Consider the following 26,991-nt stretch of genomic DNA (forward strand, 5'->3'; position numbering starts at 1 on the left):
TAGGTAATCCACAATGATCCACAATCATACAAGCAGGCTTTCCCCAACTTCATTCATACTACTTAACAGCTTTATTGCAATTCTAAGAATAAAGATGCTCACATTCCACTGACTTAAGAGAGTGGGTTTAATGCACTGTGCCATTTGCCACCATCCTGACGGGCCCTTTTTTTGTGTCTGTGTGATTAATACATGTATTAATGCTAATAAAACACTTATGGAGTTTCCCAGATGTAGACATGGCCCCTTAATCCTTCCCTGTTCTGCTGGGGATAATCATTTTTACAACATGAGATCACTTGCACCAGTGAAGTGCATTTTAACACCTTTTGCTGTTATCTGTATGAACTGATGATCCTAATAGAATCCCAGCAGTGCATTTAAACTTTATTTCCTAGGCTAATCAGGCTAAAAGACAGTTAACTAAGTTTCCCAAAGGGAGCCTTCTTTATATTAAAAAATAAAAGCTACTGGAATTGTTTATCACTAGAAATTTTGGTCAGTGAGAAAAGAAAGGGAGCAATGCTATAAAAAGAAATGGTGTTTTCGTCTTGTAGTGGACAGCACGGCATACCATAAAAAAAAAAAAAGAGAAATATTTTCTGAACAAAGAACTCATGCCGGTCTCCCTCTTTTTTTTGATCTTTAATCCCTTCTCTCCTAAGTAGAATGGCAAAGGAGCCCTTCTCTCTCTCTCTAATAAATAGCTAGCGAAAGAAGGCATTCAATGCTCTGTCCCTTTGATCAGCGCAAAGCTGTCAGCTCCTGCCGCTTTTTTTTCTTCTAGCTCTTGTTCCTGGTTAAAAGTGGAAGTAATACCCCTTGAAAGAAATACCCTAGGTGTCCTGCAAATCATCAATCCTATTTTTTAACTTGTTGTTTTTCAGTGGCCCACCCTCTTGGCCTGAGCAACCTCCTCACTAACACCCCTCTTCCTCTTTCCACCCTTTTTCCAGAATACCAGTTTCATTTGATACGCAATTCAATGTGCCAGTCTGACCTACTGGGACCTTGCTGTCTGAGACTCTACCACTGCGCAGACAGGGGAAACCTTCCTTCTAGCAATAAACATGTTTACTTCCATTCATTTCGCTCCCTGTAAAGGAATTAAATTTTTTTTCATAGACACAGCAAAGAGATTTTTGAAAAACAGCTTTTAATAATTTATAATACAATTCTAACTTAAAAAAAAGCAGTATGCAAACAACAAATAAAAAAATTGCTTGACTCGGTTGTGCTTGACCGAGTGTCTGAGATCCCATTTTGCTCCAGTCTTCAGGCTGCTGCATTTCAGCGACATCACTGCATCTCAGCAGTAAACAATCTGCAAATATTGCTGCCTTCAGACAGGTCACTTGATGCATTTTAAAGCAGGCTTCTTGTTTACTGCTCAGATTATCTGCAATGTGCATTTCTGCTCCTCACAGTGTCAGGACCTGATACGCAGTTTCCAAATATTATGCAAAGGAAATAATTCACAAAGGCAAACAATTACAACCAAGTGTAGAACAAGAGAGTGGCTGGTATTGGAAGAGCAGGGCAGGGGCTTTGGTGTCTGTGTGTGTGTATAAAGGGTTGGAGGGCGGAGGAATGGGAAGTAAGGAAAAGCAACTGTATAAAAGAGCACTTTTACCAGACAATGTCATATCCTCAGTGACATATAATGATGTTTAAGTACCTTTGCCATTTTCCCCTGGTGATTGCTGCACTGGGTGCGTTCTGTGGGCCTGTAGAGATATGTTTTTCAAAAATCAGGATGGAGTGAATGTCGTTCGTTGTTCTGGCTGCAAAATGTCAAACTGCAGTGGAAAGAAATACAGCATTGCAGTGGTGGTGCACTGAGGCCCCCGGTAGGAAAGCAGGAGCTATTAAGTGGAAAATTCCTGCAGAGGACGTGTTTCCATTTCTAATGTGAAGAAAGAGGGTGTTGTTTGAGGCTGGCAGGTCTGTGGAAAATACAGAAAACACAGGGAAGATGAGAAAATGACCTCATTGAACTCTGAGAACTTAAGCAAACAAACAGCTTCGGCCAACATACCACATTCTTCTGCCCAAACAACAAATTGACCTATAAGTTATATAATCCCCCACAAGCCCCCGTGCCTCGTGAAAATGTGGGGAGGGAGAAGAGGGCTGTTCACTGCAGGGGCGGGGAGGACAAGCAGTAAAACCTGCTGCAGTAGGAAAGATTCTTGGGGTGAGCTGCCTGTCCTCCCCACAGCACCACCTTCTACCCCAAATGGAGTCCTCACATGAGGTTCAGGTTTAATTGCACTCTGAATACCAGCAGAATGATGGCACTAGTTGTTTATTATAGTATGAACTATTTCAGTACAGCATAAATTTTCCATTTCAAAGGATCCCGAATGCCTTCAGGGAAGGGACTAGGTTTTGTGAGCAGAGGGTGGCCTCCGTAAAAGTTGGTGGGGGGTTCGTCTTAGGGATGGTTAAAACTGCATTCTGAACCTGAGGGGGGGACTCTGGAAGCCTGTTTAGGGGCTGTGTTTTCCCCTATAGAGGCCCCCTGTAGTGTTGACTTGGACTGCCTGAATTACCATTTTATATCAACTGAACAAATCCTAGTGTAAAAATCCAGGGGCTAACCAAACGCAATGGTTCTGCTGGGGTTGTTGTTGTTGTGCTGTTGGCAGAAAAGGCAGATGTGTGCCAGCATCCCTAGCATCTGACGGTGCTGAAAGGTTTGATTTGTTGTACGAGTGCTGGCCTTGGTGTTTTTCCAATAACTAATTAATTGAACATAATAGAAAGTTATTAATAGGTAGAATAGCAGATAAACCATAATTCAGAGTTTACAATAATATTATTTAAAAATCAGAAAGAGCTTTTCTGTTAGTTAGTAGTACATTTGCCATAGAAACTTGTTCTCAGCTACCAAGCAACTCCAACGTGCACTTTAATGAATAGGACTCTTTTTTCTTGTTTACATTATTAAAATCCTGTTGTCTCAGACTTGCAGTTGATTTTGAGCACAACCAGAACCTGCACTACTATCCAGTGTTTTGCATGGACTTAGCCTCTCAGAGACAAAGTTAGCTTTGAGCAGTCCTTGCAGCTCTAAAGTCTACATGATGCTTTAAGGATAAGCATAAGTATAAACAGATAAAGGGTTTGATCTTGAAGGTGGATCTTTAAGGCATATGCATAGATTCGTAGGAATGTGCAAGGTTCAAATATTAGCAGCAAAGAAAAAGCAGCTGACGCAAGATTCACAAACTACAGATGCACATTCAAATTTCATGTAAGCTGCTTTTTAAGTGTAATGGTTTGATCCATTGTCATTAGGCACCACTAGTCATGAATGTACTGAGGGAGAATTCAGAAAACCCCAGCAGCTAAAAGGAGCTGACTAGAGTCAGTGCTCATGCTCCCTCACCAAAATGTTTCAGAACAAGATAAAGTGAATTTTAAGATCAGTGCTGAGGAGAAAGTGAGACCATCCCAAACTCAATCCAAAAATGCAACTCTTGCCTCTTGCAGGCTTCGAAAAATGTGAATAAATAACCATTCTTTCTTTTCCACTTTGACCTCTCTCTGCATGTGGAGAAGACAAGGCAAAAAATGACGGAATTACATACTGTATTGTATGTATGTATTTTTTACAAAAATCTGTACATACAAGACCTTCAGCATTATTTTGTAGGTATATTTTAAGTTGTTTGAAGAAAGATCAAAAAAGGTGGCTGAAGATGGGGGCATGTGGCTGTATCAAATTAAATTCTCACACAGCTGTTGCATATTGCTTTTCAAGGTTCCAGATGCCACTTATTTCAGGTGTGGAGGAGACAGGGTTGTGGTAATATGAAAAGGAAATAATTCTGATCTATGTACCTCAGGTCTGAAAACTAATTTGCCCAGAATCCAGCACTGTTTCAGTTTAACCCTAAATGCCTGCACCTCTGCAGCACAAAGGCCAAAAGACATTCAGGAGCTCCACAGCGTTGTGTTATTCCCTTTCTGGGAATGTTTAACCAGGGCAAACTATATAGTGCAGCATTTCTGCACGGTGCCATGGATTCTGTTTCTCTTTTCCTTGTGCTGTGTAACTAAGGGGCACTGTAAGGGGCGCATAACTTACAGACTAGAACAGCTTTCTCCTCCACATTCTGACAGGAAATAAAAAGCTCCCAAAAAAATCAAGAGAAAAACAAACTCTGTGAATGACAAAAAGAAGCACTGCCAAAACAAAAGTTTCCCGCACCTAATAAAAGGAAAAAGGCAGATTTTGCTCATCCTCACCTTGTGGTTGCAAATGGCAAAGGAAAAGAGGTAAGGAGCACCCCATCATTAGGGCTCTGGAGTTTAGCACCCATTGCAGGAATAACTCTTCTGAGGAGTGCAGGGCTTTGGTTACACTGCTTTTTATAGGGCTTTTAATAGGTTCTTTGTCTTTTACATAGTGGACTCAGCTCAAATAGTAGCTTCTGTTTTGCATTCAGTTTACAAGACCTGAGAATACCTAAAGAGACTTCTAAGAGACTATTTTAAATAAAAACATAAATAAATCTGGGTAATGAAGTACAAACCTGAGCCAACAAGATTGTAGGCAAACCACATTCAGCTCCTGCCAATGCACCTCAGTCCAGCCCTACATAAAACTTTCAAAACTGTGCAGAAATGCCTGGTCAAACTAACTTATGTATGAGTTTCAGAATTCACAAAAATAGGTAATAGAATAAACCAAAAAATTAATTCTTGTGAGTTGTCCCTCTTTACATCACCATATCAAAAGTCATGGAGTAAAAGAGACACAGAAATCACTGATCAAGCTTTGGCTTTTATTCCTTTGTTCTTTTATTTTAAATCATGAGATTCATCACAGCTGGGAAATGTGTGCTGTCAGCATTCCTAAGCTTCAGCACTGTCCACTCATTCTGATCCTGGTGGAAATAGGACTTTTGGCCTCTGAGCACTGATGGAAGCATTGACTCCCCAGGATTCTACTCTGGTTTCCCAACTTTTAAAAATCTAAGAACTTGAAAGAAGTTTTGAAATCAACGTCTGTAGAAGAACCAGGTGTGAACCAGTCTTCCTCAGTGTTTTGCAGTTCAGATGACTCCCAGTGTGGATAACTGGAGGATGAGGACCCCAGGACATGACAAAGCCTAAGCTCACTGTTTTATCTGGATGTAGAAAGAAAGGCCTCTTGGCCTGTTGATCAATGGTTTCATACTGAGAAAAGAACAGAAAAAGGAAACTTCACAACAGGATGTGTACACAGGACTTTTGTAGATAAAAAGTGCGTAATCTGCCCCAACACTGACCAGCTGGAGAATTTCCTCTATCTCAGGATGTCTCCATTTCAAACTGTGGGTCCTGCTTAGGAGGCAACAAGAATTATCAGGTGTTTAGAAACCATGCCTTGGGAAAGCATTGAGCTTTTGCGCTTGAGAGGCTGCTGCAAGGAGGAGGTAATCTGTGTTTTCCACATCCATTGGAACTAAACTTGGCTCAAAGTATATTAAGACAGAATTATCTTGGATCATATTAAAAACATTATGTTGAGTGATAGGAGGGGGTACAAGTGTAAAAGTGAAAACATTCCACTGAATGCAAATCCTGCCACATACCAGAAGAAACACATAAATGGGTCAAAGTGTGGATCAGTTTGTGCTAGGAAAAATGTTTGACACTCAACAAGGGATGGAGTGCTGCTTAGCTAGTTTTGACTCAATTGAGTGCCACCAACCATCCATGAAAAAACCATGGTGGTAGAACAGGCCCAACATTTGAGAGTGATGGCCCAATGGAAGGCTTTGGGAGGGTTGTTCCCAGCTTCTTGAAATATCTATGGCACAGTTGACCTCTACAGATACATTTAGGCATTTTTCTTACAGCAATTATCTGGCAATAAGGAGTGCTTGATTAGGCTTTCTGCTGAAAAAATCTGTTGCAGTGCAAGAGCCCAGCCTTTACACGGAAACTAGGCTAAAATTTGCCTCTTCTGTTGAAATGGTCATTTCCAACAGAAGTTCCTCCAGCTTTACACCAGTGAAGCAAATTAAATGGCATGTGGGACAAAACAATACAGATATTAAGGATCTGAGTCAAGATCAGTGTCATGATTTCTCTTACCAAAGTCTTAAGGAGACCTCCTTGGGGATCATTAATTTCCGTAATATGCATTACTAAAAGAAATCCACAGGTTCAGGGAGAAGCAAAAAGGGAGACTTCTAAGATACTCCCTTTTCTGCTTTTGGTTGTGATTCCCCTAAGTGATGAGTATGATGCTAAACCCACTCTGCCCAGCATGGTGGGAATGTTACCCAATGTCATGACAGGTATTTAGTCTGATCAGCCCCATAAGCCCCCCTACCACACAGAAACTAATTGTGAGGATTAGGGCACACCAAGACACTCAAGCTCCACTCCTGTGGGTTTGGGGAGAAACAACACATTTAAACATTCCAGCTAGGGTTCCCTTGGCAACGTACCTAACAACAACCCAGTAACATTATGGGTTTCTGTTTTCTTAACCCTTCAGGACATTGACTGAATGAATACTTCCTTGAGGAAACTGTTCAGTCAACCAGATATACTCAAACACTTAAATCCAGCAGGCCTTTTCTCCTTAAAGAAACAACAGCTGTTGAATTCCATGTCAAACTGATCTCCTCCCCTAGCATTAAAGGGTTTAATTCAAACACACACATATACCATTAGCAAATCCTTCACGGAAGTCTGTATTAAAAAAAGACAGTAAAAAATAATCCCCAAATGTCAATATTTCAAATCATTATGAAGTTACTGTGGATCAGAGGACACAGAGAACAATACACGACATTTTATAAAGCACATAAGTACTCTTAAGAAACAAACCAATATTAGTGTTTGTGTAGATTATAAAACACAATATTGTTCCTGACAGTAATAGCAATAATAATGTCTACAACAACTTTATAATGATTTCTCTGGGAATTTAAAATACTTTGTAAATATTAACTAATACTATCAAATAATGAGTTTTACACCATCTCTATGAAATACATGAGAGGTGCCCCTGAGTTTGTTCCCAAGCCCAATGAACTGGAGCTTTTTGTGAGGTTAAACACATCTGTTCCTTAGCAGTGACCATTCCTGTTGTGCAAAGATTTGAAAGAGGAACCACCAGCTGAATACATGTGCAAGGTCACCAGAACTCACCTGCCTCACAAAGAGCTGCCGTAGGTTTGGGGCTGTTACTAGTAGACAGAATTAATGAATATGTTTGCAAGGCCTCAGTTAATAGCTGCAACTGCAATGGTAATCTGCAGTTGTAATCTTAAATGTTAATTTAAGACACTTGTCTGTCCATTATTGTCTTCCTCAGAAGTTTAGATTTATGAAAGCATGAAAACCTTTACCCTGGAGACCTTTGCCCCAGGGTGAGATCAACAAATGATGTGTAGCAATTTTCTGAAAAGAACTTACCTTTCTTCCTCAGTACACAAGAAGTGACCTGACCTAGCTTTTTAGGAGAGCAAGAAAAAGCATCAGTACCTATGTTAGAATTTTAATTATTCCTTAACTACTAATGCACTGATGCACATTTACTTACACAGAGGAAGAGATGGAAGCTACAAAACTAAATCAGGGATTGAACATGTGTTGGTGCAGTCCAAACTAATCACAGTTCATAACCCAGCTTTTTCACCCTTTCTCTCTGTAAGCTTTAATTTCTGTTATTTTCAAAAGGAGCCTGCATAATGTTCCCTTAGATCTGTCCTGTGATGGTGAGGCACCGTGTCACATTTGTAGCTTCAAGCTGATAGAAGAAAGAGTTAAGTACACCTGCTAAATTGTTGAAGGCTCTTTAGCCTTAAACATCTATTATTCCATTGTTCCAGCACTGCTTTCCATGGAGAGTGCTTACCTTCTCTGCAGCAGCTCCTGTGTGTAAATCTCTGGGAAGCAGACCTCCCTCCTCATCACACCTCCACCCCCAGCCTTAGCTCACAACCATTTGTTAAAAATTATGCAGCATCCTCACTAACAAACACGTGGTTGCCAGGGCATCCTTGTTCCCCAGCCAACTACTATACTAAGGCTTTACTGGCAGCCATCCAGCTGTGCTTCATTTAGGAACCTCTGCAGCAGTAAGGGATGTGTTTTTCCTGTTTACAGGAGAAATAAGTCAGTTTGCTGATTGTCTCCTAAAGACCTTAATTGTTTGGGGAAGCAGTAAGTTTTTATAGTGGACTGTGACACACAACGATTCTCCATATTCTCTACAAACCAGAATTTAAATCTTACTGCAAAGAGCTGGGATTTTTGTACTAGCCCAGCTAAAGTGGATCACAGGCAGGTTGGCGTGGCACTGTGAGCAGCCCAGCCCAGTGCAGAGCCTTGCATGGCAATGCCCTGCACAGCTGGGCTGGTAACTCTTAGCACAGGTTGTGCAATGGGGTGGTGTTGTCTTGCCTAGGAGGAGAAAAGGGGTATTAGCAGCTACAAACCCCATTTCACTAAAGATTTTACAGCATCACAGCAACATCAATCCTAGCTAACATTGCTCTCAATGTCAAGTTTTCTTGGGCCAACTGCATTAAAGATGGAAGGATGCTGGCACTGGATAGCTATGGAAGGGCCATTCCGTTTTTAGTGCTGGTGACACCCAAAGATGCAGCAGTGGCCAGTTCCAGGCTGGACTTCTGCCTGCCCAGCAGCTTGAGTGGGCATTGGTCACAGAAGCTGATGGCAGGGGACATGGTGCCAGCAGCAGGTAGGGGCTGCTGCTGCCATGGTGGGAGCTCCTGTCCAGAGAGCAGTGCCCAGGCTGAATGAAAAGCAGAGGGAGGGTCGCACCAAGAGGATCGACAGGGTTTTGTTGCTCATGCCATGATTCTTCTGTCCCTTAATGCCTCCACAGTGTCACTGCTCTTTCATTTCTCATTCCTAAAACAATTAATGAGATCCATTTGTGCTCTTAGCACCGTCTCGTGGTACCTTTATGGTATCATTCATGCAGTAAGTGCTAGATGAAGAAAGTAGGGGAGCATCCAGATGGAGATAGGATATTTTGGATTACATATTCCTGCTGTCCCCAAAGTAGAACAAGGTTCCACACATTAAGGAAAGGACAGTTTAGACCAATAGAACCCAAAAGACGGTGGATGCCACCATCACTGAAGCTGTCACTCGTAACTGGTGCTTATATACCAGACCTTTTATCTGAGAATTAATTAAATCTAAACTACATGAACCCTAGAATAGGCAAGTGGAAAGGGCAATGAAAGTTTTCATTTTCAGGCTCTGTATTTTGAAAAGGCAAGAAATAGATCCCTGTGCCTTAAGACCATGAGAGCTTCACAAATTCAACTTTTGGAGGCCTTTTTACAACATTGGGCAATTTGTTTTAATAGTAACTATACCATTGTGCTAATTTGGGCAGCAGTTTACAGTCAAGTCCTGGCACCCATTTCATCCATACTCCTTATGTGTTAGTTTACACTCTGGCTTTAGCCTGGGAGAAGCCAACAGGGAAGGTCAAGACAAATTAAACACCAGGTTATATTTAAGTTTTCTCCCTGCAGGATGGATAAACCTCACTGAAATCACTGTTCTGAGACTGCAGGCACAGCTATTGAGGACAGCCCAGATGCACGCCAGGTCTCGTTTCCAAAGCATAGAGTGGATTAAAAGGTATGATTGCAGTTCTAGTTAGCAAAATTTTAATACAAGTTGTCACAGATGAGCTAGGAATGATATGCATTAATAGTACAAGAGTAGAGGTTTTTGCCCTCTAAGGCTGCCTTTCCTATTGCTTCTGTGTGCTGTGTAATAGAAGTGGCTGATGCCAAAGACATGTATCCAGCTCCTTAATGGGCTAAGCTGGCACACTGTCAGTGTTCCACATCTTATATATCTATGAAAATATATCCGCACATAAAAATACATAAGGAAGTACGTATGTGTGGTGCTCCTGGTTGATAGCGACTGAGCTATTTATGCTTTAGTCTTGTTGGGGGAAAGGACATTGTGTTTGCAATTCATTATGTCCCCAAAGAAGTAGTAAACACTGTATCTGTGCTATGAAGTAAATATATAAAAGGTCAGAAAAGCGATGTAATTGCAAAAGAGATGGCAGATGAATCATGGACCTGGATCAACTCTTACCCTGGTACCACCCAAGAAGGTCTGAGCATCAGTATTCAGCCCTCAGGACTGCACCTATAGTTTTAATATTTCAGACCTAAGGAAAATAAAGAAATAAAAGGCAAGAATTTAGCTTTTGTTCACTGTGTGAAAGGGGAGCATGTAGCTCCTCACACAGTCCCACAGGACATGCAGAATGCAGTGACTCCTCTATACAACCTTGCACTGGAAGAATGTGCAGGCTGCAAAAGTATTTGTGATACTAATTAAAGATTAGAAAATATTCATTTAGGAAAATGTCCCTTGGCAGGGTATTGCAAAATAAACTAAACATATTCCTCTCCAATACTGAGGCCGTATTCCTCAATTTAGGTAGTGAAAAGGGGATTAAAAATGCACCGCAGTTGGGATAAAATGGGTTATAAAAATGAGGCATAAAGCACTTTACATCAGTGCTGACAAGAGTCCAAACTAAAGAATCGTCCTTTAGTCCAAGGAATGAAAAATAGCAGCTATCTAGATGGAATAAAGGTTCATTTAACAAAACAATCTATTCAAAAACTTGGCATTCATCTTCCCAAAATACAGCAATGAAAAGAATGTCACTCTTTTTGTCACAATTAAAAAATAAAAGAAATTAAAATGTTATAACTAATGTTATGGCTTAGTGGATTGCAACATGTAGTTGCAGCACAGATTTTACCACAAGACAGGCTTTTAAAATTGAGGCAATATTTTGAGACCATATTGCACCCAAGCCAAAAACTTGGAACATTTTGACTAATTTCATTTTGCATGGGCCCTATCAGAGTAGCAAAAAACATCAAAGGTAAACTAATATCTGGAAACTCCTGCATAACGTACAGTTTTGCTGATGAATAGATACGTACACAGCATGAACTGGTATTAATAAGCGTACAAAAGAATGTATTATCCCTCGCAGTATATATGTATAAATGTTGGCTATACCTATGGGTTTTTTGGAAGCAGTGTTGTCATGGTCACTATTCAGCTGTCTTTAATATGCCTTGTTTTGTAAGGTTGAGGTTCAATTCAAGTTCATATGAAGCAAATCAACTGAAGTTTTCAGATGTGGTCTCTAGCTTAATGTGCATCGTTTTCTGAGAGGCCAAGTTGAAATAATTTTGGCATGACTTTAAGAAATGTCAAGCACCCTCAGATGCAGCAGAAGCCAATGCTCTGTATGCAGTGACTGAGTCATGAATAGTCAGCCAAACAGCACAATCCATATCAGTCTTATTTTGAAAGGCTATAAACCTGGTTCAGGTAGTATAGGGAATGTTTCTGTGCTCCTACAGGCTGAATGTACCACTGTTAGACACTAAATGAACAACGTGTCATTCTCTCAACAGCCTTTATTTGTTTGTTTGAAGCTACAGGAATGCTTGACTGTAATGTAAAACATAATTCCTATGTGTAACGTCAATAATCCAATACCTTTGGTCCACTGAAATGGAAAACTCCATTTCCCCTTTCCCTTTGCAGATTTCCTCATGTGCAAATGTTGGGGGTGGGTGGGTGTAATACGTAATTTGCCTTTGGTAGTTCATTAAAAAGCTGGGGTTTCAAACCAGAACAGTGAGACTCAGTAGTAAACTAAAAAAAAAAAAAGAAAAAGTCCTGGCCAGGGGAATTGAGCATTATCTCAGCTCTGTGTGGGGTGTGATTGTCTTCTGCAGGTAATCCCAAAGAGGCAAACTGAGAAGTAAATGTCCTTTTTGCTTTTCTATGGAAACAGAAGAACCTTCTCATCAAAGTGCCTTTTCATCTTATTAGCCTTAAGAAAATCCTTTTCACAGCCTCCAGCAAGCCACCTGGATCTGCAGAAGACACCAGAAATGGCTCTTACCTTGCTTTCCCTTTTCTCAATTTACCTTTAGCTGAGCAACTTGGCAAGGAGATGTTGATCATTTCTGTGGTGCAGTGCACAGAAGTGGAGCCTGCTCATATGTTGCTTTGTGGTAACATTCCAGTATGGCTGACTTGCCTATGAGCATATTACACCCAATTTAGAACTAATTTTAATATTGCCTACTTTTCTCTTTGGTATAAAACTGGAAAAGGGAAGGAGTAGGGGAGAAGGAAAGTTCTAGAGCAGTGCCTCTGTGTTCTAGGCTCATCTTATACATAGTCTCTCAGCTTTTAGTATTTTTAGATTTTGATTCCTGTTCTCTTGAGAGTGGGCACAGGCAAGTGACCTGCATATGCTGTGTTCCCCATGGCAGGTCCTCCTCTGTCTTGAGCACTCATATTCTCCAGGGAGTACTCAAAGACTGGTTTCTTTTGCTCTTGATTGCTTGGCTGTTGGTGTCTTTGGTTTGTTTTGTTTCCTTGGGGGACATCCCTCTGCACTGAGCAGACTCGGGAGCATCTCTTTTCAGATTGTCTCTACACATCCACACATCTCACAAGTGCATAGGATGCAGTTGTTAAAAAACCCTGCCCTTTCCAAGAGCTCCAGAAGATTTCTGAGGCAGCAATTTAGCCAAAAAAGGCAGTTCAAAGTAAAGTGTAGGACATAAAATGCAGCACAAACCACAAAGAGACCCAGGTCTGCATTTGTGTTGTATCAATCTGTGCATGTTCCCCACGTGCCTGTGTGTACACACACAGTTGTGTATGTAGGAGTCACATGTGATGGCAATGTGATAGAGGAACATAATGAACTTTATCATGGGCTGTAGAAAACACACTCCCACACCCACACCTGCACTGTCTTTATTCAGTTTACTCATTTTTCATTCTTCTATCTTTTGGAGACATATTCAGACAAATAACTAATTGATATGTTTTTGTGCATGTGTATTTGTGATTAGAGATACTCAGTCGTATTCTTTTTTTATAAGACATCTCAACCTTATTTCATTATTTGACTTCACAGTGTGAATTCTTTCTGGCTTTTCACCTGTTTTGATATTAAATGGGCCAGTAAATGATAAGCTTTATCTCCTAAACCCTATAGGTAAGCAGCATCAGAGAGTTGGAGATGAGTTACAAGCAAATTGGACTGAAGGAGGCCTCCTTGTCCCCTGTTTCCATTTCCAGAGTATGTTCAGATGAGTGGAAAATGTTCATTCTAACCTCAGTGCAGAGCTTCCAGTTCATTGCGCAAGTGGTTCACTTCCATACACTTGATGATGTAGTCTGTGGAAGGAGGAAGAGAGCCCTGAGGTGCACCTATTTGTTATGCTGTGGGCTCTGGTGGCCTGGAGCAGTGCAAAATAGCATTTGAAAAGTCACTTTCTAGGTCATAGCAACAGATGGTAGCGATAACATCTCCAACCAGGCAGCCTTTGCAGAACAAGTGTCACCTGCTTTGCACTGTGCTAAACACTGAAGTGATCAAGAGATGGGCGGGCACTGCACAGTCAGCCTTCTCCTCCAGTGAGTAAGTTTAGGTCTTGATGCATGGGAATATTTTTATCACAGCCCCCAGCTTTTAAACAGGTTATTAGTAAAGCACCAGCAGGAGGTCTGAGAAATGAAAACTGCTTTTTGATTTGTTCATTAAAATCAAATAATTATTTATAGTCTAACTGATCAAACTCTCTACTGTTTTTAAAAAAAAAAAAGTTCTCATTCTGCCTGCTTGATGTTAAATAGTAAAGCAGTACAGTAGTGAAAATATCCTGGAGCCCTTTATCATCTTCATTATCTTCACTGGTGAAGTGAGTGAGTGAGTGGAGAGGTGTGAAATTCCAGCAGAGAGGAACATGCTGTTTTAAGAGGAAGTGCTGACATGCAGGCTACAATTAGACAAAAAATGACTGCTGACATTTAAAAATCATTACAGGGAGGAAATTGTGAGTGTAATTATGTCATCATTGACACTGTTCAAGTGTGCTGATGCATTTTTGCTGATCAAAATCAAGTGTTTATATTTGCAAATAGAATGCACTTAGCAACTCTATCAATGGAAATGTTCTAGCTAAGAACTCCAGAAAATGAAGCCAAGTTACTTTCACAAAACTTATTTTTTCCTTTTTGTTGATTTTCAGTATTTTGATCTGAGAACCATTTCTTAGTAACAGAATTGTTTCTTGTTATTTAGTATTTTGGATGACTGTTTGAGGCTTTTTTGTAGGGTTGTTTTGGTTCGGTGTGTTTTTTTGCATAGAACAATAAGAATGGCCATTCTGGAGCGAGTCAAAAGGTCGATTTTGCCAATACGTGTCCTTTATCAAACAGCGGCTGTCACTGGAGGCCTGCGGGAGAATGTAAGAGAACGGTAATTATATAATTGTATTAGTTATACCAGTCTCACGGTTTCTAAAATCTGCTGTGTGGGGACTTCAGAGACTACTCCAAAAAATCTGAACAATGATGTCTCTCTGACTGGCTTTAGAAATAGTCGGATATTGGAATCAGTGGAAAGGGAGACATGATGTCAGCAGGTGGCAAAATAGGTAAATGTTATCATTTACTTGGAGGAGTTTGTTGATTGTGCAAATACTGGATTCTTGGCATTGCATTATTTAACACAGTTGTGCCTTAAGCCCTGTCACAAGTCCTTTACCTATGATAACGTCACTTGATGACAGGGAAAAGTGACCAATCTATCAGAGATACAAATGCTCAGTTCGGAATGGCGAAATATGTGAAGGAGTCTGTTTCTGGCTGATTCTAAAACTGGATTTTTTTTTTGTTATCTTGGAGATTTTGAAGATTATATATAAATACGCTTTATAAATGTACAACCAGAACTGCTTACAAAGGCTCTTGAGGGAAGTAAGAAAAGGTTGTGGCTTCTGCATTGAAATATCCCCCCCCAAAATGTCTAAAAATGCTAATCCTCCTGAGGATGGCATTTTCTTCACAGTATTCTGGAACATATTTATGGTGGAAATCAAGGAAAACACTAGAAGTGTGAACAAGATAAAGGATGCTTAATAATGAGGTTCTCTACAGTAACACAGTTACTTTTGAAGGCTGTGGCAGAAACAGAAATATGAATATTGAATGTCAACTATTCAGGTTCTAATTAACTATTCCTCAGCCTGCATCTACTGAGCTCCAATGCTCCCCTCAGTATTTCTTTGCTATTTTTATAAGAATTGGTTTTTCTGTGCCTTTTCTTTCAGTTTTTGGGGGGTTTTATTCAGTCCTCACTTTATTGACTTTGCCCTTTGGGAAAGGCTTTTTTTTACAATCCACCTATTAATTTTCTGGGTGTCCTCCTGCAGCCAGCTTTTCTTCTTTCGACATTGGGTCCATCAGTTTCCATCAGTGTCCCTGTTGTCTGGATGTCAAAACATATATCCAGTCAAATTGTGTTAGCAGAATAATGTCAAGCAACTCTATAGTCACCACATCAGCGAAAGAGCTGCTTTCATGATGTCTTTTTGTGATTGGATGAATACTTAATTCATTTTCAGAGTTATAAGGATTTCCATGTCAAAACACAGAATTCTTTGTGCCATTGAAATGGTAGGAATCAGTAGTTAGGGAACAATCCACACTGGGTGTCTTGGGAGAGGCCAGTCCCACAGGTATTTCAGATGACTGCTTAGTGCACCAGGGAATACTGAAGAACTCATCAAAGAGTGGGCCACAGTAATATGTAATAGGGCTTCATTAGAGCATAAAAATATGACAGAAAAGATAGTGTTATGGTACTGTGATTTATATAATAACATTTATTTATAAGGCTACTTTCATCTGTATCTCCCTTTTCACTAATTCAGGCCTTTATAGATTTATTTTTTTCTTTGGAATCAGTGTTTTCCATATGTTGTCTTAGTGGAAAGCTTATTTAATTACTGATTGTAACAAGCTAAAGAAAATATATTTTCCCCATTTTCTGCTGGTTTTTGAAAGAAATCAAAATAATTATTCTTTCTGTGCACAGTGAACTGGTGCCACACACCTAATCTCTTTAAAAATATCTTTCCAGAATGGCTTAACTCTGAAACTCAGCAACATCTAATAATTTTTTTTAACCTATCTTTAAGTGTATTTTTAAAACATCACTTTGTCTGAAATTTTGATAAACACAAGATTGACAGACCATTGCTGGGTATCAGAACTGTCAAGTAGTTAATGTCCCATTCCTACCAAAGGCAGGCAAACACAAATCAACAATGAACTATGAATGAGTCCACCAATGAACTATGCAGAGTCCACCCAAATGCAAGAAATTCAGCACCAGTTCAAGATCTGACTCCAAAAGCAGTAGTGGAAGGGGCTGTGAGACCCTCGGGCACACCTCAGCAGTGAATCAAATTTACATGTTGCCTTTGCTTTTAACTTAATGATGGTGGTGTTCTGTAGAAGATTTTACTTCTTATTCTTAATTTTAGGTTTTTATTAAGACACTATGGGTATTCCATAACTTCCGGATAAAATGTATCCACCTGCCCTCCTGGAGACCTAAAGTCTAACCTGAATCTTCCTTGATTACCTCTTTGAATACCTAGAATCTTTCAGTCTCTGAGGTTAGCCCCTACAAAAGCTTTTAGTCTCTGTAACACAGCAGTCTGGGTTCCCATTACATCACCTGACAAACACAAGTGGTGTCAGGCTCAGAGTCTTGATGGGTGCTTTGCATGAGACAGAAGGGAGAAAAATCCCACTTCCCAAATGAGACACTGCATCAGCACAGATATTAGAAAAAATATGGTAAGCAATAAAAAAATGCAAGTCCTTGGAGACTGGAGGGTGTCTCCTTATATTGTCTGCATTGCACAATCTTCTGTATAGTTTATGCTTTCATCGCAAAACAATTTGTCAGCATCTTATTTGCCAAGACGTTGTCAATATAACATAATGCAAGTCATGAGCTGTTATTCTGACAGCCCAGTCCTGTATGCTGTGTCCTTTTAGGCGCATAAAGCACTCCTTCAACAACAAAAATAAAAGGAGCTATTTTTCCAGTGGTTCCTCAGACTGCTCACACAGTGCGGTGAGACCTGCAGAAGTTCCATGACAATGAGTAAATGTTAATGTTGAAAGACACCTGCAGTGCTGTTTTCTTGCACTGACTATTAGCAACAAAGCCAGTGCAAAGCAGTAACAGTGTTCAGAAGAGTGATTCTACTGAAGGACTTTGGGTACAGCAGTAGGACAGACTATGGAGCAGTTACAGCAATCAGTGCCACTTCATATCTGTTTTGATTACATAGAATGATCCACCCTGTCACCTTTCAGACAGGGACCAAATTTTAAGCCCATTAATCTCCCTTGTGAATAAGTATCTATCAAAGCTGTCTTTTTTCGTCACCGCATCAAGGTAGGGGATCTACCAATACACTTAAATAAGACTGGAAAGTCATTAAAATAATGAAGCTCTACTGTTTCATGCTATTGCTACATGTTCAATAGTAGTAACACAAAAGGGTGTTGCCTGATTTTAGTAAAAAATACTCTAGTAAGAATTGTTCCTTGATCCATTCCATTTTGAAAGGCTTCAGCTGAGGCTACAACTAAGTTACACAGTCATAAATGAGACTACAGCAATCAGTCTCCAAAACTGTTAAATCTTTCAAATCCATGAATATAACATGCTCTTTCTACTATACAATGACTTAAATGAATACATGAGCGAGGTGTAGATAAGAACATGCAGCAGCGAGTACAACAGTCACTCTGGGTAAAAGAAGAACAATTTAAAATGGAATAACATGGTTTATCAGCTAAAAATTTGCAGTTTTAAAAAACCTCATTCTTGTCTCCTACAGTCAAGTACAACCAAAAAGAGGATCTGGAAATCTGAAAATACGGAAGCAGAATAACAGTCCAGCAAAGAATGGTAAGAAAGGAAAAAGACATTATCCAAATTTCATTGTTGAAACATTTTTGGTTCTGAAAATACTGCTAATTAGCACACTTAAGTTTTATTAATTAAATTTCAATTTTTATACATGTGAAATGAATTATGCAACCTGTAAATCTCAATTACATTGTTAATTGTAATAACATTATGATCATTTTGTTATACCTTAAGTCAGTGAAACATGTTTTTCAATTTTAGAGTTGTTCAGAGCTGGTGGTACTTTGAATATAACACATTGCTTGTACATTTTAACAGAATTTAAATCATTAATTATAATATTTTGATTAAAGTTTTAAACACTAGTATCCATAAACCAGAAAAACACAGCAGTATTTGGATGTAATATGATTTTAACACTTCATGCAGCAAATGCTTCTGGTTAAACAATTGGTATTAATTATGCAAACATGCATCATTTATGCGCTGGGGGTTTATGTCCATCACAACAGTAAAGCAGCTTCAGATTGAGACACAGATGCAGTTGGCAGAAGCAGTACCTGTAGTGAAACAGCTCAGGAAACTCGGGTGTTGTCATGCCAAGGCATTTGTAAACCTGCTCACTGTGCTTGGATAATATAAGTCAGTATTATTTAGAGACATTAAGACACTGCATCAATTTTTTGCTTCTCTTAGCATCAGTTCAGCCTCAAGTAATTATTTAATTATATCAAGTAACTAATTTAATTATAAGCAGCCTCAGCTACTTATAATTAAATGTTGAAAGCAGTCATTGGCATGTCTGGTGAAAGTAGCACTGCAGTAGGGACTGAAGGAGCCATCAGTAGCCTATGACCTACTGGGCACTGGTAAGGCCTTAGCTAAAGTACCAGGGTCCAGTGCTGAGCACATGACTTCCAGAAAGTTGTTAAGTGACAGGACAGACTGCTGTTGGATGGAACTCTGAGAAGAACCAAAAATCTGGAGAATTCAACTTAAAAGGTAGGATTGAATAATTAGAGATAATTAGTGTGCAGAAGAGATGCCTGGGATAACAGTCTGCATATGCAGAAAAGGCTGGTATAAAAATGAAGAAATTAGCTTAGCAGAAAAGAAGAAAAGTGAAAACAGCATCATTCGCAGCAAGAAAGACTTGTACTGGACATTATTAGGAAAAGCTTTGTAATGCTAAGAACCAGCCCTTGCTCTTTGGGAAGCTATTGAGGTGCTCTGTCACCAGTGTTTTAAGAACAGACTGGAGTAATGTCAATCAGACATGAAGCAGATATGGCTGGGCCTATGCTGGTGCAGCTCTTCAATGACCTCTTATGTCCTCAGCATCTTAAGATTTCTAGGATACAGAAAGTGCTTCAAGGTGCTGCTAATCTCGAAATTCTTGCAAGAACTGGCATTCCATAATCTTCTGCTGCTCTGCACTATAGGAGGAGATGGTATTCCTGTCGGGACAATCCACAGCTCCCTAAGTAGTCTGCTGAACTGTGGCACTTCCCTGGGCAGTGGCTGCTGCCATCAGTTCATACCTATGCCCAGCATCCAGCTCTGGATTATATTGTTAAGCAAGGCTTTAGTACAAACCTTCCAAACACTTCAGTCCTAGTGAGACCTTATCATGATGAGTGAGCCACAACTTACAAATACAAAATCCTATTTTTCTATCATCTTTAGTGATATCAAGCAAAATTTGAATAGTTTTCCAACTAACTGAGGCATGAAAAAGCCAGATTGCCATCTCCTCACAGAAAGATAAGTCACAAGTGACTCCACACAAAGGTTGCAGTCTTAGACAGAGGCAAAGCTGGTGTAGGTGGGTGACTTTCACCAGAGCCTGTTTCCTGCTGTAAAAGGGTGGGACACAGTAGATGTTTTGCAGCCCTAGTTCTGGTGAAACTTTGCTACTCCACAAGGCAAAGTTCAGGCTGTGCTTCAGTGGGATCCTGGAAGCCAATTCATGCACTGTGCTTTGTGTCTATTTTAAGACCAGGCTCTTCCGTAGCCTGCCTTACAATACTGAGCCAAATTCCCTTCAAAGCTGCATTCAAATGTACCTCTTGTGCTAAAGGGTCTAGTAAGCAAATTAAATCAAAAATTACAATAAAAACCAAAAGGCAAAGACAAATCAATAAGGCCTCAAAATCAAAAATGTGTTCGTTTTGGGGTTTTTTCCATCTGCACTCAATTCAGTATTTCAGGAGACAGATTTAGGGCACAAAGTTTATAGGTGATGCAAACAATTCCCTGGCACTTCTCTTTTTTCTTCTTTAAGAGAATGTCTAACTTCCTGCTGAGTTGAACAACTCCAGAGCTGATCACAGGAAAATTCCACCAACCTACTCCTCTTACTGGTTACGTGATCCCGTACTTTATTTCACTGCAGCTGAACATCTCTGTCTTTGTCAGACTGTTTTCAGCAGTCATTTTGTATATGAGTTTATAGAAAAGCTTTGCAAATCATTGAAAAGTAGAATAAGTAGGCATATGCCATGAGTGTACTTGTAGGTAAAATTAAGAAATATTCTGGTTTGATTTCTGAAGGTTGGCTACAAGCCCTGCAGCTGAAGTTTTCTAAATATGTTTTCAAAATAAGAAATATTCACTAAATGCCTCTTGAAAGAGTAGACAGCCAAAGCAGCTTTGAGCTTCATTTTGTGCTTCACTTGCAAATAGTTATCTGACCCAGCGTCACACCTCAGCCTCTAACTCTGCAACAGGTCACCCCAGCATAGAGTTACAGGCTATAACCTTGCCCTGCCATTCATGCTTAATGTGGTCACGGCTTGATTTCTTATGGCATGCTAGGACTCCTGGCCAAATTTCATTGCTAACAGGGAAAAAAGTTAGGCTGACAAACTGAACATTTCCAGTGCAATTACAGGAGGACAGAGTGGCTTTTCACTCTAAAAATACATCTATCTACACACATATACATTGTATATAGACAGACACACTCATATATGTGTATGTGTGTATAATATCTTGCCTTTATGTTGCATTTAAGAGTTTACAGTGCTCTTCTGAGAAAAAACAACCATTCCCCTCATCAGAGAGCTGCAACTCTGCCACTCAGTTCAGTCTGAGAACACCAAGTGAGCCATTTGAGATGTGTGATCTTTCAGCTGCATAGCATCCCATTCATCAAATGCTTCAGCAATGTAATATGTAAGGCTGGAAAAAACAGAAGCTGCAGACACAAGAAAAATCAACTAGCAGGAACGCCCATATAAGAAAAAAGGCCTGCACAGAAACACCACTTTGCCATTCTGAATTTCCTAAAGCTACTTCCTCCCTTCTTTTGGGTGATCTTGGAACGCATTCTGTAATTAGGATGAGGGGGATAGGAGTCTTCTAATCCCCTAATTAGGCACTGATAATTTAATAGAACACTGCAGAACTTAATGTCACTAGGTAGCACTAAGCACAAAGCTGGCATTCTATTCTTTTCTCCACACCCTTTCCCCACCAAAAATTTCAGATATGGCAAGCCTCAACGTTAGGAAAGAGGCTGTTATAGTTTGCAAATAGTTTCCATCTGGAAGAAGGCGCACCCAACAGAATTCAAACAATGCACACTGCAATCTCAGTTACAGTGGCATAAATTAGGATCAATTCCACTGAGGTCAGAACAGTTATATCTGGGAGACACGTGAGGATTGAGGCCAACTAACTGCAGGAGAGTTAGTTCTCATCTCCTCTCCCATAAGTCAGGCTGGCCCTAGTTTCCAGTTGGAATCCGTCCACATAGTGGGCCAAGCCTGGCTTTAAATTTCAAGACAATAAATGTGGAGATACTGATTTTACTGGAACTATTCCCAATTACAGTAGTGCAAAGTTTGACCCAGAGACTATTTAAAGATCCAAGCACTGGCCAGCAGTTGAAGTCCCATCATACTCTGGCCTAGCTGGACTGGAACATTCAGAGTACAAAGGCATTTCTGTGTGATCTGGAGTACCATGTTTCAGACCTATGTTTGATCACAATTATTTCTCACATGGATGAAGGCAGCAATTCCCAAAATAAAGTGCACATGTGGAACACACTTATCTACCTAGTTCTTCTCCTCCCCCAGGAATATTTTTGACTTGTTAACTACTGGAACCTGATCCTCATGTAATACAGGAAATGTGTAATGGTGATACCAACGACCTTCGCAAAGTGCAAGCTGTGAATAGCCCTGGTGAAGCTGAGCAGCCAGAAAAGACAAAAATGTTGGCATGCCAGCTGTTGACTGCTACTGCAGGTGAATGGCTTTTAGAAACATTTAAACCAGTTGGAGTATAAACAGGCCAATCTTCACTAATAGTAAAAAGGTGAGAAAGGCAATAAAGCATAAGTGCAGTGACCACATATAGTGACAGGAACAGCAAAGAGTCTTCCTTTGATGGCAGGAGCAGCCAGAGTCAGAAAGGCAAAGCTTAGCAAAAGGCTACAGAAACACTGCTGCAAGCTGCAAGGGTGATATGAGCACTCAAGGAGGAGGAAGCAACACCAGCTCAGGGGGCTCAGGTCTGTCTTGCTACCTCTTCTCCCAGAGGGGTAAATGTGGCTCTGCACAGCTGAGTGCCCTCTGTTAGGGCAGTAATTACAAGGTGAGTGAGAATGGTAGCTGTATATGAACAAGGCCCTATTAAGCATTCTCTCCCATTATTTAAGGTTGAACTGATGCAGAGTTTAATGAACCACTGCTGTCTGACAAATACTAAATACACCACACAAATGAATTTCAGGGTTAGTGAGACTCTTCATGAATTTGAATGGATGTCCCAGATGAAACAATGCAGAGAAAAAAAAAAATTAAAATGTCAAAGCACTTCATTTTAGTATTTTCAAAATGGAGTGGTTCATTTTAGAACTGCCAAAACACTTTCAAAAACTTTCAAAACAAGCTTTTAATCTGTCCATTTAAAAATTGCTCTAAATTTTACAAGGAAAGGGAAAAATCTTTTAAACGTATGAAACAGCCCAAAACCAAAAATGAAGCCATTCCTTTGAAGCTGAACTAAATATTTTGGGTTGAAAAAAAATGATACTTTTCTTGTTTGTTTTTTTATTTTGCCAACTCTTTTTCAAAATTCAATTTGACCAAAACTAAAATGGAATTCTGAAAAAATAAATAGGTGTTAAATATTTAACCATTTTAACCATTAAGTAAAAATCTGTAGAATCAGAGAGTGGTTTGGGCTGGAAGGGACCTTTAAGGGACATTTATTCCAACCCTCCCTGCAATAAGCAGGGACCTCTTCAACAAACTATGCTGCTCAGAGCCTCATCCAACCTGCCTTTGAGTGTTTCCAGGGATGGGCCATCTCTCTGGGCAACCCTTGCCAGATGTTTAACACCTTTGTTGCAAAAACCTTCTTTCTTATATATAATCTAAATCCAAGCATTACCCAGCTTCTGTTCTCGGTAATCTACTGCCCAATTAATGTCTCATTGAGTTTAATGGAGCAGAGTAAGGCCCATTATTTTCCAAAAACTATTTGAGGTTATTGATCTGTTTTTAATTGGAAAATCTGAAGAGATTTGATTTTATAACAGTAAAATAACAACAGTTCCATCTGAAAATTCACAGTAAAAAACATGAACCATGCAAATGGTAGGTTTAGGTGCTCAAAGACACAACTGTTCTCTGCAGTACTGTATCAGAATCCGTGCCTGCTTAACCTGACCCTGGAGCTTTTTTCCAGCCCAAGACCCTTGAGCATCCCCAGTGCCCCAGCTTGCTTGCAGGTAGACCCCAGTCTATAAGGAGTGGAAGGGGAGGCTCACACCCAAATTCTGTTCAACAGGCAGCACTGCTGTCATGTGTGCTCCTGTCACCACTCGAGCTCAGCCACACAAGACACTGAAAATGTGGCACTTGTGAGTCCCTCACAAAGAGCATGGAAATGAAGTACCAAACTCCCATCCTCTGGAGAGGATCGATACATTCAGCCAGAAAAATTTGGCTTGCAGGTGTTTGGCTGTCTGATGAATAGCTCTAGTTTTCTACAGAAAGCAGATAGGTTTTTTTGTGGAAAAAATATGCTCACAAAATCCAACTTTCCCTTTAAGGAACAGATGGAGATGGAAAATTTTTGACCTATAAGATGTAGCAACATGTGTGGTTTCCACACACACCCCTCAATCTTCTCTGCATATCCACTGACTTGCCTTGCTATAGAAAATTGCATTAAAGTTGATTGGCTGCCAGCCCAAAACATAGCCCAGTTTCTCAAGCTCTATCAATGGATTTATCAATGATGTTTCCATGTGTGGACCTTGACTTTTCTCAAATACCAATCCTATTAGAGGTAGAACAACACGCTACTGTACTGCATGTCACTGGATATTATGATCATGTTCCCGTGATGGCCAAAGGGAAGAAAAGGGTGTTTGCATGGCCCTGTAGACAAAAAGAACCCAGAACAGTTCTCCAAGAAAGGAGAGGCAGGTTTTGTAGCTATCATAGAGGTATGAAATGTTTTATTACCAATACATATATGCAGACATTCTAGATTTTATTTGCTTTCAAAATAAAGACATGTTATTGCAGTAGCAAAAGAAATTCATCTGTGTTCAAGGTTTGTTATGATTTGAGCAAAAGGAAGGAAATCCAGGGTCAGAGATCACTCCCTCCCTACTGTTTATCACAACAGGTTACCATCCTTAATTTTACCCAACTATGCCATATTGGAGGATTGATCCTTAACTTTGAAGTTTTTTCCCCCTTCTGGAATTAAGCCAGAACCACAAAATATTTGAAAACACAGGGCTTGATGGAACTGAATATAATTTTTCTCTGTGAAAGTAAAACCAAACTGAAAGTGTTTGCCCTTTCAAAAGATGCCTTTAAAATTGTTTTTGACCCTTTTTCTTCATCTTTATATTGGCTCTGGGTATTTGATCAAAACTGTAGGAAATCTATTTCAAAATATTATTATTAAAAGACAAATAAGGAAACTTTGATTTTTTTTTTTTTTCCAAATGTATCTTGCATTATTTTATAAATGCTTTCCAGATTTGGCTTGACATAATTACATATTTCAGGATTATCTGAAAGTTAATTCAATGACGCTTTACTCTGGCCCTCCTTTTTAGCCTTTTGATGTATCACTGTTAATCGATTTTAGTGTTCTCTTTAGGAATATTTGATATAAAATTGCAGGTTTGAAGATCAAAATCAAAAATACACATATATACAAATGTACAAATCTGTATATATATATATATATATATATGCTTATACATACGTGTATATACCTGTGCATACGTATGGACACATACATGTAGCCCACAGAAATTACTCTAAAAGGCAATGTGTGTTCAAGCAGCCAACTACAATAAACACATCATTCATTACTTTACAATTCTATTTACTTTAGTGCTGACTTTTCCTGAATAATGAATGTACACTCTAGACACAGTAAAACTTAAGGAGTTTAACAAAATATTTTAATAGAGCTATGCCTAAATTCAAGAGAATTTCACAGAGGTTTCAGTGGCTGATACAGAGGGAGGAAATTTTCATATCAATAAATATGGTGGCATCTGCCAGGTAAAATGCTGTAATAAACCTCTGTGTGCTACTTCCCTCCCACTAATGTGTTGGACAGTTTAGATTAACACCATATGCCTGTTCATAGAAGGGTCTGGAAACCAATGTAAATACAGAGAGACAGAGAGTTCATTTTGCAGCCTTGTTTTCCCTGCATTCCTGCTATCTCTGGGATAGGGGTTGGTGGTAGGTACAGAGTAATGGAAGAGGAGAAAAACAACCCCACGAACGGGTCAAAGCATGGAGGGAGAAAGCATTGCGGGAGGAAGAGAGAAGGAAAGGCAGGGAAATAGTTATGGAGAAGCTCTAACAGATAGATCAATCTGATAGATTGAGGTTTTCATTCTCTTCTGTATCCTCTTCATGTTCTCTTCCCAATTTCTGACCTTGCCTTGCTTTGACCTCAGGTGGGAATTGTGCTCCTTAGGCTGAGCCAGACTGCTCACCCACACTTCACCCTGTCCACAGGGCTCCTCTAATGTGGGCTAGCAGTAGTCCATGGCAATGTTTAATATAAACTAGGTGCAATTCAAGTTCTCTTGTCCTTCGGGAAATATTTGTAGATAAGAGATCATTATGTAGCATCTGTAGTTTCCAAGTATCCATATGCAGGATAAATTAGTTGAAAAATTATTCCCTGACTCTGCATTTACACTGGAGTCTTCTTGGCAGAAACAGCTGTTTACTTATTTGTAGCAGTATAGCAAGACCTTTCCCCTATTGTTTGCAAGCTTTAGCCAGCAGATGAGAAATAAAAGCGACTTCAAATTAATACTTGTACCAAGCTCATTTATGACTGAATTAAATTACAGCTTCCAAAATGAATGTCAGAATTAGCTTGCACTGTGCTTCACTGGAACTGTTGTATTAACATTTATGGTGTCAGGCTCGTTCATTTAGACAAACAGACCTCTCTTCTCTTGTCACCAGACAAGTTACTGAGTCACACAGACACATAGTGAGATTCAGATGGAACTCCAGAAAATTAGCTCCAAACAATTTCTATGGATTAGCTTCTTCAGATAAAAGGCAGTGATGAATGCTCCATTACAGTAGAGGCAAAAATGTTTCTGTGAAAAAATATTAAGCCAAATGAACTGTTTTCTGCATGGACAGATGTATAAAGTCTCCTTGCACTGTTTTTTAAGAAGAGCCCTGGGCTGATCTGTTGTTTGTGGAAATGGTTACATGTTTTTTCCTTATGTCTTTTGTATGTGAGAGCCTAGGACTTTTCAGCCTTTAGTGAAGAAGTATATTTTGGAGTAAATAGAACAAAAATAAGTAAAACATTTGCAGGTCATCACATTGGTTCTGCTTTTTAAAAAAAAAATGGGTCAGAAACATTGTGGTCAGATTTATTGCAATCCATCTCTGGTAAAATAATGAAAAAATACTCAATTAAAAATGCCAGAATTCAAACTAAATGTTATTCATAAAAAAATGGTTCCATTAGCTGAATCCATGTTGTGACAGTGATAGACAGTGATAACAGAATTCAGCCATGCCATAATTATATTTTCCTTTCAGAGAATTCACAACGTGTTTTTAATTAGAGGGAATCCAGTTTTCAAAAACCATGGCACATTTCTCTGCAGTCAGCCTGCCACTATCTGGTCC

The 26,991-nt window shown here is 39.6% G+C and overlaps 1 long non-coding RNA gene across 2 annotated transcripts in view; it reads right to left on the minus strand.

The window, feature by feature from the left end:
• Positions 1 to 1,204: 1,204 nt before the first annotated feature.
• The window catches only part of LOC309576699, a 222,796-nt gene continuing 197,009 nt past the window's right edge, over positions 1,205 to 26,991 (minus strand). For both annotated transcript variants that reach the window (XR_014226702.1, XR_014226703.1), the window contains one exon: positions 1,205 to 1,946. This is a non-coding gene — a long non-coding RNA (uncharacterized lncRNA). The remainder of the gene's footprint in view (positions 1,947 to 26,991) is intronic.

Source organism: Coloeus monedula, assembly GCF_965178545.1.
Source record: "Coloeus monedula genome assembly, chromosome: 10".
Lineage (NCBI taxonomy): Eukaryota > Metazoa > Chordata > Aves > Passeriformes > Corvidae > Coloeus > Coloeus monedula.